Source organism: Aulonocara stuartgranti (assembly GCF_965226115.1).
Source record: "Aulonocara stuartgranti genome assembly, chromosome: 3".
Classification (NCBI taxonomy): Eukaryota; Metazoa; Chordata; class Actinopteri; order Cichliformes; family Cichlidae; genus Aulonocara; species Aulonocara stuartgranti.
Window position 1 is genome coordinate 64,437,621 of NC_138941.1, and position 11,827 is coordinate 64,449,447.

Genomic DNA, 11,827 nt, shown 5'->3' on the forward strand with positions numbered 1-11,827 from the left:
TCTCTTCCTCCTCTACTCCGAACTCCTCTTCTTCTTAGGCCTTCACCTCTTCCTCCTCTGATCTCAACCCCTCTTCCTCTTTGGCCTGCAGCTCTTCTCCTTCCGCACGCTCGAATGCCTTCATCCATTGTGATTGTTTGGCATCTTCACCAAACTATGCTTTCATAGGTGGGGTCACATCATTAGCAGCAGGTGTCTTCAATTTTGAGTCGTTGTGTGTAGTGACTGACGCCAGGTGTGTTCCCTGTGTTCACAGATTGGTGACTGTGGCAAGCATTTTGCATCACATGGGCTTTCATTTGAGAATATGAGCAGAGTTGTTTTGCAACATGTGTTTTAGCAAGGAAAAATGTGTTTAGATTTGTGAGTACAGAGGGTTGTGTTTTGTGAATTGTGTCTTCATGTGACATGTGTTTATGGTACTGGAATATGGTGGCTACATTTAGTAAATGTGTTTAGACTACTGGTCATTTGGGTTACAGGATTGGCTTTTGTGTTTTAACATTTGAGAAAAACTGTAAGCACATTTTTTGTAACTATTGGCTAATTTTGCAAAACTCTACACACAAATAAAAAAACCTGTCACCCAATTATCAAAACATTTTAGTTCTCTTGCAAAAGCGAACACAGCTAGATTAACTCTTCACACCTTTGTAAAAATGGTGTTTTCGTATCAAACAGTACACACAAGCCATCATCTACTAAGCACACAATGCGCCAACTGCACACTGATGGTATGAATACAAAACACATCTGGCTTTTGCTTTCTCTGTGTACAGATGTCAATTTGAGGTCACACCTTTGTCATAGTGTCATGTAAACATACAAGGATCCAAACGTCAAGTATTGGTGTTTATTCACACTCATCAATACCAAGACAAAGTCAGAACACAAAATAGGAATTCCACAAATAAAAGGAAAAAAAAAGACAATCAGCCTACATCATGTCGTCTTTCTGAGTCCGGCCACAAAATTTCGTCCACATCGCATGCGATATCCTCCAGTCCAAGGCACCGGTGAAAATATCTCCTTGAATGCCATATCCAGGCCTGACATGATGCCTGGTCAATATCTCCACATGCCTCCTCCATTGCCTGTAAAAGGGCCACCTGTTGATGAGGATGACGGTCATACACTTCCCAGCGCCAGGCAGAGAAGAACTCCTCGATGGGATTCAAGAATGGAGAGTATGAGCTGCTATATTTGTTTGCAGCACTTCCAGTTGAGGTTCCAGCAAAACAATTTAGGGAGTGGGATATGCATTGCTCAAGATTCATATGGGGAAACAAAAGGCTGAGAGTGAAATATGCAACAATGCAGCTGCCTGGTGAGCGGGGGGGCATGGCTCTACCGTGCTTTGAGGATTACTATCTGGCAGCCCAGATCAGACCTCTAGTGTGCTGGTGTAACTCTAAGTTTGAGGCAAAATGGAAGGACATTGAGCTTTCCTTGATGGATTTCCCAATACAGTCTGTTCTGGGGTCCCTTGAGAGTTTACCACAGGCATATCAGATGCAAAATTTATGTGTAAGTTTTTCCCTGAAAAAATGGGCGGATGTGATTAAAATTTTTGGTCTTAATAGGGAAATAGGGTTGCTGGGATGGCCAGCGTATCTCCCACGCTTCCTTCCAGCATTGTTAGACCATAAATTCAGGGAGTGGTCCAGGCATGGAATCACTGCAATCTGTAAGATAGTTAAGCATGGGGAGCTGATCAATTTTGAGGACATGTGTCAGATTTACGAGATCGGCAGGGAAGATTTTTATCGTTACCTACAGGTTCAGAGCTTCTTCCGGAACGAAATTAGAATGCTTGACGCAGATGCTAGTGGGGTGATCCGAATATTTATGGATGCTTATGGTGAGAACATTATAAGAGGTACTATAGGCAAAATATACAGAAGTTTTACAGCCATGAAAAAGACCTCAACAAGATATGTCAGTCATCGCTGGGAAAAAGAAGCAGGTATAACTATCTCAGAGGAAGATTGGTTGCGGATGTGGAAGAATGTGTTATCTACCACCAATTCTTTAACATGGCGAGATTTTGGATGGAAGAATTTAATTAGATTCTTCATCACACCAAAGCAGAAATCCAAAATAAGTGGTTCAGGCGCTTCATGCTGGAGGGAGTGCGGGGAGGTCGCTGCAGGTTGCGTCCATGTCTTCTGGTCATGCCCTAAACTGAAGACCTTTTGGGAAGAGATTAAACAAATGGTGATGGATGTGCTGGAAGTAACACTGGACTTCTCCTTTAGTACCATGTACCTTGGGAATATACCTGAGGATATAAATAACAGAGATTCATACTTACTGAAAATAATTATGGTTGCATGCAAAAAGGCAATTACTAAGTGTTGGTTACAGACAAGCCCCCCCACACGGAAGCTGGTCATAGACATTATTAACACAATTCATCATATGGAACTGATTACCCTCTCACTGCAGCTACAGAAGGAGAAAGGAGAGAGACTTTGGGAACGATGGGATCGTTATACGTCAAAAGACTAGAAACTGATACCTCTGTGATGCAGAGGGACAACTGCGAATTTGTTTGAATGGAACATGCACCTGTGTAATATGTAGTATGTGTAAGTAAAACAAGGTGTTGTGTATTTTGGAATATGCGAACATATGTGACTGTGTTGGTTTCCCTTGCCCTCTTTAGTTCTGTATGTAAAATAAGATGAAAATCAATAAAGAGAAAGTATTAAAAAAAAAAAAAGAATGGAGAGTATGGAGGGAGGTTGAGTGCCATGAAGGATGGATGGTCTGTAAACCAGTTGCGGACCAAAGCAGCCCTATGGAAACTAACATTGTCCCATATGATGACATATCGGGTCTGCTCTGGTCTCTGAACAGTGAGCATGTCATGCAAGGTGTCCAGGAATGCAATAATGTGTGCAGTGTTGTATGGGCCTACGGTTGCATGATGGTGAATAACACCATTTTGGCTTATAGCTGCACACATGGTTATGTTACCACCACGTTGTCCTGGGACATTGATGATGGCACGGTGTCCAATAATGTTCCTGCCACGTCTCCTGGTTTTACTGAGGTTACAGTTTTTTCTGATTGCTTAAGCACATTTTTTGTAACCATTGGCTAATTTTGCAAAACTCTTCACACAAATAAGAAAACCTGTCACCCAATAATCAAAACATTGTAGTTCTCTTGCAAAAGCAAACACAGCTAGATTAACTCTTCACACCTTCGTAAAAATGGTGTTTCCGTATCAAACAGTACACACAAGCCATCATCTCCTAAGCACACAATGCGCCAACTGCACACTGATGGTATGAATACAAAACACATCTGGCTTTTGCTTTCTCTGTGCACAAGGTAGGCTATGTCAGTTTGAGCTCATACTTCTGTCATAGATCCATAAGCATAGAGGGATCCAAACTTCAAGTACTGGTGTACTTGAAACACATCAAAACAAACACAAGTGTTCATTTCCAAGTATAGGATTATTTGCAATCGCCATAATGACTATATGGGTTACTTGGTCTGCAGTGAACATGCTTCCTCTGCCCCCAGCATCTGGTCATCTAGCAATTCTGTAAAGTAACAATTTCAGTATTTTTACATCAATGGTATTGGTGTGTTTCTCATTGGCATATGGCAGTGCTACAAATCTTTGTGCGAAGTGACTGTACTAACCGATTCTCATTTCAAGATGTCCTTATGGTACTTGCTACTGTGTAGCGGCTCGAGTTAGGCTGGACCCGTTGGCCAGCTACCCTCAGGGTCATTCCACGGTTGATTACATGGTCCACTATTGTAGCTCTGATGTCATCAGCAATTCTATTTCTTACTCTTCCTACCCTTCCTCTCCCCCCTCCTCGTCTTCCTCTCCCCCCTCCTCGTCTTCCTCTTGCTCCTCCTTGTCCTTGTCGTCCTCTTCATCCTACTTCTTCACCTCCACGTCCTCTTCCTCGGCCTCCTCTACTTCTCACTCTTTCTGCTCCCTCCATTGTACTCCGCACACAGAGCTTACCTGTATTATAGTGCTTAGGCTGATTGCAAAGTGAACTAATTATCTAAAAAAGTTTTCACATGTGAAAGTGTGCCAGACAGTTGGCAAATTAGTGTTAATGATAGCCATACATGTGTATACTTTTGCTAGGAGTGTGTTGGAAATTTGGTAATTGAGTGTTGTGCAGTGAATTGTGCCTACAGTCTTGCAAAGTGTGTGTTACAAAATTGCAAACTGAGTGCAAAGCAGTTTTTGTGCTTTTAGTTTTGCAAACTCAGTGAGTGGTTTTGCTATAAGTCTGAATAGTTTTAGAGATTGTGCTACAGGAATCACAGTTAGGGTTTAAGCATTCAGAAAAAACTGTAAAACCAGCCTCATCTACAAAAAGTAGCTCATGTCCCATTGCATCTGCTTCTAGTTCCATCACTCTCTGGACAAGACAAAACAAATGCAACACATCAGGCCCATGCACAGCACTACAGTATGCACTTCCAACTTCTTCACCTCCACATCCTCTCCCTCGGCCTCCTCTGATTCTCACTCTTCTCACTCTTACTGCTCCTTCCATTGTACTCCACATAGACAGCTTACCTGTGGCCTGTTTATAGTGCTTAGGCTGATTGCAAAGTGGACTAATTATCTAAAACAGTGTTCACATGTGAAAGTGTGCCAGACAGTTGGCAAATTAGTGTTAATGATAGCCATACATGTGTATACTTTTGCTAGGAGTGTGTTGGAAATTTGGTAATTGAGTGTTGTGCAGTGAATTGTGCCTACAGTTTTGCAAAGTGTGTGTTACAAAATTGCAAACTGAGTGCAAAGCAGTTTTTGTGCTTTTAGTTTTGCAAACTCAGTGAGTGGTTTTGCTATAAGTCTGAATAATTTTAGCAATTGTGCTACAGGAATCACAGTTAGGGTTTAAGCATTCAGAAAAAACTGTAACCAGCCACAGCTTATTCTCATTGTAGATGAACATCTACACAGGTGTTACTCCTTCAATTTTTCAACTCCTTCAATTCTGGCATGCCAGAAGATTATTTCCTAGGTGTATTGCCCTAGATGACATAAGATGTGATGTGGATGAGAAGCTGTGGCCAAATGGAGAAGACCGAGTAGATTAGCATTACTATTGTATGTGTATCAGTGGATGGTGTGTATACAAATTCTTGTATTTTGGGATTACTTAGTGCAAAAAAATAAAAAATACATAAACAAATATTAACGAATTCTGCATGATGTCTGATTCATCCCAGTAACATATGTTGAAATTATAAACAGAGATGTGTCCTTGTTTTACACAAGAAAACACTGTGTAATGCTACATGTTAGTGTTTTTTAGGTCATTGTTTTGTGGGTGACAAAGTGTGTTTGTCGGCTGTCAACCTTTGCTAGTGTTCTGGAAGAATGAGTTTATTTGAGACCTGAATAAAGTGTTTTGGTAGTTGTAGTGCATTTTGAATGTGAAATGAACTGCTTTGCCAAGCTGAAGGTCAGTTAGGAGAATTGTGTGAAGAGTTTTGCAAAAGTGACCTAAGTATTGAGAAATGTGTCCTAGCGGCTGTAAAAAAACTGTAAAACAACACAGTTTGGCATCTAGTTACAGAGGTTACCTAAGCTCAGGTGATATTTTAGGTGTTAATTTGGGAATATTTATTATACATTTGGAACCATACATCTGGTGTGTGTGTGTGTGTGTGTGTGTGTGTGTGTGTGTGTGTGTGTGTGTGTGTATTTGCAAGCTTTGTCTCTAGAAATGCTCTTGTAACTACCCAAGATGAAACTATGATCTTGTGCTGCCACCTTCTGACACTGAAGTGCTCCAACAAACCCTGTGAAAGTGAAACAGCTGGTGCTCAAAAAATGTGACGCTAAACAATGTTAAAACAAAACAGCTCATAATGTTCTCCAGGAGACACAGATGGGTCCACTCCCCTCATTATAAATGGTGAACAGGTTAAATGTGTCTCCTCCTTTGGGTTTTTGGGCAACCACAGCACCACTTATCTCATGTGGACCCGCAACACAATCACCCTGATAAAAAAAAAGCCCAGCAGCGAGTGCACTCCCCCATATCCTGAGGAAGAGTAACATGAGGAAGAGTAACATGAGGAAGAGTAACATGGACCAGAAGCTGCAGCTGGTCCATGTGGAGAGTGTGTTCTCTTACTGCCTGGGTTTGGTGAGCAGCGACCACAGCTGAATACAGGAAGGCTGCACGTAGGGTAATTAATACTGCCCAAAGATCTGCCTTCTGCTGATCATGGAGGCCATCAACAGATCCTCCTGTCTCAGGAAAACCAGGTCCATGAACTGCAGTCATTCAAACTGGAAGCAGACATGCCAAGTCTCTCTCATTGGTAGGTGTGCAGTACTGTGCCAGCTGCAGTGGATGGTGCTGATGGAAATGTTTCCTGCCATAAATTAAATATTTTATTCAAATCCTATTTTATTATTTTTTTCTGGTCTTACTCATTTTCCATCTCTATTTATTTGTACTTTTTTATTTCTTTCTTTCTTTGCCCGTCCTGTCCTGTAGCAATCAGAATATTGCTGTTAGGCCCTAAGGTCAAGAAAAATGCCCGACAGATCTAGTTTCCAAGTGGACCTTTTGCTATACTGGTCCACATGATTGTCATAGTTTATTTGATCTTTATTATTTGTTTTTATTTTAAGTTATTACAATCAGAACCGACAGGATTCGGGGACGGGGAAGAATAATAATAAGAAAAGAGTAGTTGAGAAGGTAACAGGTAACAGTAGATAATAAATACTGAATCACATGAAGTAAGCATGAAGCATGAAGGAGATCCAGGCTCCAGACATCCAGAGGCCCGCCAAAGCATGAGAGCCCAGGGAGGATGACCGGAGGGGCAGCTGTGCCACCCTCCTGGAAAGAGCTGAGGAGAGCCCCAGACGTGGGGTCAGCCAGCAGCTACGATGCAGAAGCTACAGGGAGGATGCGACGACTTGACCACAGGGTCTGCCGGCAGCCGGTTGTGCCGGAGCGGACCGAGCCCCGGGGCTCGAGGCCTGAGGGTCCCACATCCACTGGAAGGGGCTTGACTGAGCCACAGGGTCAGGACCCACCAAGCAATCACCCAGATTGAGCAAGTACATACCTAAGTGCCCATCCAGGGACATCGGGAACTGGTAGAGTGGATTGTTAAATGTTGTCATTTTTATGCTTACCATCCATCTCTACATTGTTTAACTGTGGGATGAAAGAAATTCCACTGTCCTCCTCCCCAGATTCTCGAGGTTATGGGAAGGGGGGCTTTTATTACAGACACATCCTTGTGAGGGTATTTTGATGTAAGCTTCCTGCCCAGCACTAGGTCATACACACACACACACATACACACACACACACGCATACACACACAAACACACACACATTCTTACTTACATACAGAAGTTCACACATATACATACAATGCCTTGTCTTAGAACCATGTGGGCGTTGCTTTGCTGTGATGTGTTTTGTGTGAACTGTTTCTCAATAAAAGGCAGCGAGAGGAGGCCGGATTTGGGGTCATTTTCGTGGTGGACACAGACGAGGTCTCCCTTGCAAGTAATCGATCGATCGACTGTCTTGTTTTCTTCATGATGAATAAGTCTCTAAAACCAGCGGGGCTTGTGGAAACACAGACCCAACAGGAACCACCAATGCACCGATGGCTGCGAGCATCAGCCACCAGCAGGGAGTGTGGTGGGGAGAGATAGGTCCCCACACCTGTAACCAGAGAAGTTATGGAATCAGAACGATGCCACCTTGAAACGAAACCGAAAAAAATATTGAAACCGAAAAAAAATATTGTAACTGAAATAAATGTACTGAAAAATCTTGTATTGAAACCGAAAAAAAAATTTATAGTGAAAAACAATTAATTGAAACTGTAATTTTTTTGTTTTCGCTTACAATTTTTTTTTTTTCGGTTTCAATCCATTTTTCGGTTTCAAACCATTTTTTTTCGGTTTCAAACCATTTTTCGGTTTCAATCCATTTTTCGGTTTCAATCCATTTTTCGGTTTCAAACCATTTTTCAGTTTCAATCTGCTGGCACTGTTTTGGCGTCCGGGGGCGCGCTGGGGGGGGGGGGCGGGGTTTCCGGCCCGCATGTATTTGCATACATTATAGAGGCCACTAGTGCTGACCAAGCTGCCATCTTTCTCTCTTCCCGTCTTTCAATGGCTGCTTCAATTTCAGCTTGAACCTCCAAACCGCAAGTAAGTAATCATTTTTTGTCATCTTTTCTTGCTGTCCCACTGGGCTGGACATTAGTTTAGTTTTTATAGCTACATCTGGTGAAGTTGTGGTAAAATGCTGGTATTAGCCTATTCGTCGTAGCAAGCTAGCCTGAAGCTAATATTTGCTAAATTTAGGGACACCCGTGTCTCTTCAGGAGTTGGAGGCCGGTGTTCTAGGAGCGGATCTCAGGCTCTCAACAGGCAGTGTTGGGCAGTAACATAATACATGCACCGGCGTTACGTATTTAAAATACAAAATATGAGTAAATGTATCCGTTACAGTTACTGTTTAATAGGTGATATTGAGAATACAGTTAGTTTGTTGAAATAAATGGATTACATGGCGATATTTTCCTGTTTCATATGTTAGGCTATGGTCTCTCTATTTTTGGTAATTCCACGCCGGTGGAAACCCAAACAAAACACGCAATAAGAGCCTCTAAAAATTATTATACAAAAATTATTTAATATGAAGGCAATAGCAGAGTGTTACAGGCATCGCCCTAAACAATGTAGCCTTATGGGCAGCGTAGTCCGTGCTGCAGGGAGAATGGACTGCCATACACGTTATGTGTCTGTGAGTGAGGGAGGGAGAAAAAGGAAAAGTACGAGCTGTCACGGAGCAGAAACGGGAGCTGGAAGCATGTAAATATAATAATAACCACTAAAGCCAAAAAGAGTGCCTGACGAGCCCAACTGTAAGTAAGCTGTTAAGACTCGACTACACCGTGTTCGTGTTTTCCTCCGAAACAATAAGCAGCCTTTCAACGCCTCTCTCTGTCTCTCCTAGCAAACTTGACCCAGACAACAAAGTAAAGCTAGTTTTCAGCTACGAGCCCGACACGAACCCGACGTATCAGCCAGAGGTCCCTTTACTACGGTTCGGAGCCGCTGACCTGTTTTATATACGCGCTGAATAGTTTTCTACACGAGATCGCTGCAAAAAGTGCAGCCTTACCTAATGTCCACCTACTGTTACTCATTTATATTAAGATTTTAACATCTAGTTGGTATTGGTATGGCGAGTAGCCTTCAGTAATAGTAATAAATCACACAGCAATTAGAGGTGGGAATCACCATACAACTCACGATACGATATTATCACAATACTCAACGCACGATACGATATTATTGCAATTTTTTAAAAATATTTTGCGATATTCAAATTCTGTACATAAAGGTAAACTTTATCAATATTCATTTTATCTAATATCAAAGTCTCACACTCAGTCTTTCTCTCATTTCAGTCAGTTTTATTGTTGACAAACTGAACGGTTTGTATTACAGTCTAGTCCAACTTAACTGAATGCAACCATCTGGTACAATTATAGCTATTCTGAACTATGCAATTTATGAAAACTATGCAGGCCCTTCAGCAACTGAAGAATTTGAAAGTAAATTAAAACAAAATATAATTTTACATTAAATAAAAAAGTTTTAAACTTAATTAAAATGAAACATGTCTTAAATTAAAATAAGTAAACTGTCCTGTTTATTGCTGCCAAAAAAAAGTTAAACACATTTTGACAGTGAAGGAATGTAAGGATTCTTGCTCAGAAAAAGGATCAACATGCTCTGAAGTCAGAGCACAAAAACCTTTTTTGTAACAAAATATCGATTTCTGCTGTCCCTGTATCGATACATTATTAGCAAACAAAATATCACGATACTACACAGTATCGATTTTTTCCCCCACCCCTAACAGCAATAGTACATTCATGTAGTTGTAAAGTATTCAGAATACATTACTTCTATAATCTTTGGTGGAATACATTTTAAAATTAACCTTCCCAACACTGTCAACAGGTTAGCACCTCATACCACAGTGCATCAAAACAGTCTCATGAGCGCTGGGAAGGACGAGCCCAGAGCCCAAAACAGACATGACAAGGTTAGTAATTGTATGGTGAAAATTATACTTTGTTATCTTGATTGGCAAAAGAAAAGTAAATACAAAATCTGCTTCTCACATTTAGGGCATTTCCAAGATTTTTTTTTTTCAAAACTTCTTCAATTTCTTTCATTACAGCTGTCCTGTGCCAGAAGTTCTGTTGACCCACAGTGAGAGGCATCATTTCAGAAACACCAGGAAGACTGAAACTCGTCGCCAGGATCAAGCAGGGCTCGTGATCTTCACCAGCAGCTCCCTCACAAGAAGGATAAACCCAGCATTTCATGAACACTGATGGAGACCTTTGCTTTGTGTAATGTTAGAAGTACTCAGATAATCCTCAGAGGGTCTGGACTTTTACATAATATAATAGAATAGAATTCAACTTTGTTGTCATTGCACATGCACAGGTACAGGGCAACGAAATGCAGTTTGCATCCATCCAGAAGTGCTTTAGCCATGATATAGATATATTACAATATATATTAGCAATAATATAGATATCTAAGTATATTACAGAAATGGGTCTATTATGGTATGTTACAATGTACATGGTATGAAGTATGTTAAGAATATTCTATAAGTATGTACAGGCTGTAGTGAGTACAAACTATGTACAGGCTATGAACAGGATATAAATATGAAAAACTACAGAAATCTGAGATATACAGTTATACAGAAATGTGAACTATGCAAGTTATAAACAGTTGTAGGATTAAAAATCATATGTACAGAATGATTATTTACACATAACTATACAGTAGTGCAGTTAAGTAATAGCTATAGCTATAAGCTATAGTAATAGCTTTAAGTCCTGTAGAAAGTTAAATATATGTTGTGCTCACTGGTTACTCTGGTATGAATGACTCTGAATTACTTTATGATAAATAACACTATTGTCAAAAAACAGTGAAAGAATTCCAGATCACAAGTTTTTAGTTCAAATACAAGTAACAACCTTTGACTTTAATCAGGTTTTATTTAATTGTGTCAGAGAAAACATCATGTGCTCTTCATGTAGCTGAGTACATTCAGTGTTTAAAACAGAAGTTGTGCAGGTCTGAGATCAGCAGTTTTCTGAAACACCAAACTGAGGTACTGTTAATGCTGATGTATAGTGACACAGTTACAGGGGTGATTAATCCTTTTGACTTTTTGTCTTTAAATTTATCAATAAAACAGCTGCAGCTTTCACTGACAGCACATGTGGTGCTTTAACCTTTGTACTGTTTTCTTCAGTTAATTTTGGAGTTACTACAAAGATTGAAGATATAGGATGATCTGTCTGCTGTCACTGGGTGGTGCTGAGGTCTGAATCTGAGGACAGCTCCTGTAATCACAAACAGAACAGAATCATCACAAACTGAAATATAAAGTTTATCTCTCAAATCTGAAATACAGCTGATCCTTCTGTCCTCACACACTCGGGATCTGAAGTTGTTCAGTCCTACAGTTCTGCCGACAGCTGTTTATTTTTTTTTATTTGTTTTAAAGGCCTTACTAACACATTTTCTAATATCATGTTTACCTTTGAGTTGTTGATGCTTTATAAATGGACATCTGCAAAGATGAGATGATGGAGCAGGTTTCAGTCGAGGTTCAGACTGCTGTTTGCACATATTTAATAATCAGCTCTGCACAGGAGCAGAAGCAGAGTCCAGCCTGTTGCTCTTACAGTATAATACTACTATAATAAAAGTACAGTAACC

General features: G+C 40.6%; 1 long non-coding RNA gene across 1 annotated transcript; it reads left to right on the forward strand.

Annotated features, from left to right (window-relative positions):
* The first annotated feature begins 8,073 nt into the window (after positions 1–8,073).
* LOC309696615 lies at positions 8,074–10,881 on the forward strand. The gene is made up of 3 exons (XR_014273561.1): positions 8,074–8,206; positions 10,034–10,118; positions 10,257–10,881. It is a non-coding gene; the product is annotated as an uncharacterized lncRNA (long non-coding RNA).
* Positions 10,882–11,827: the final 946 nt, after the last annotated feature.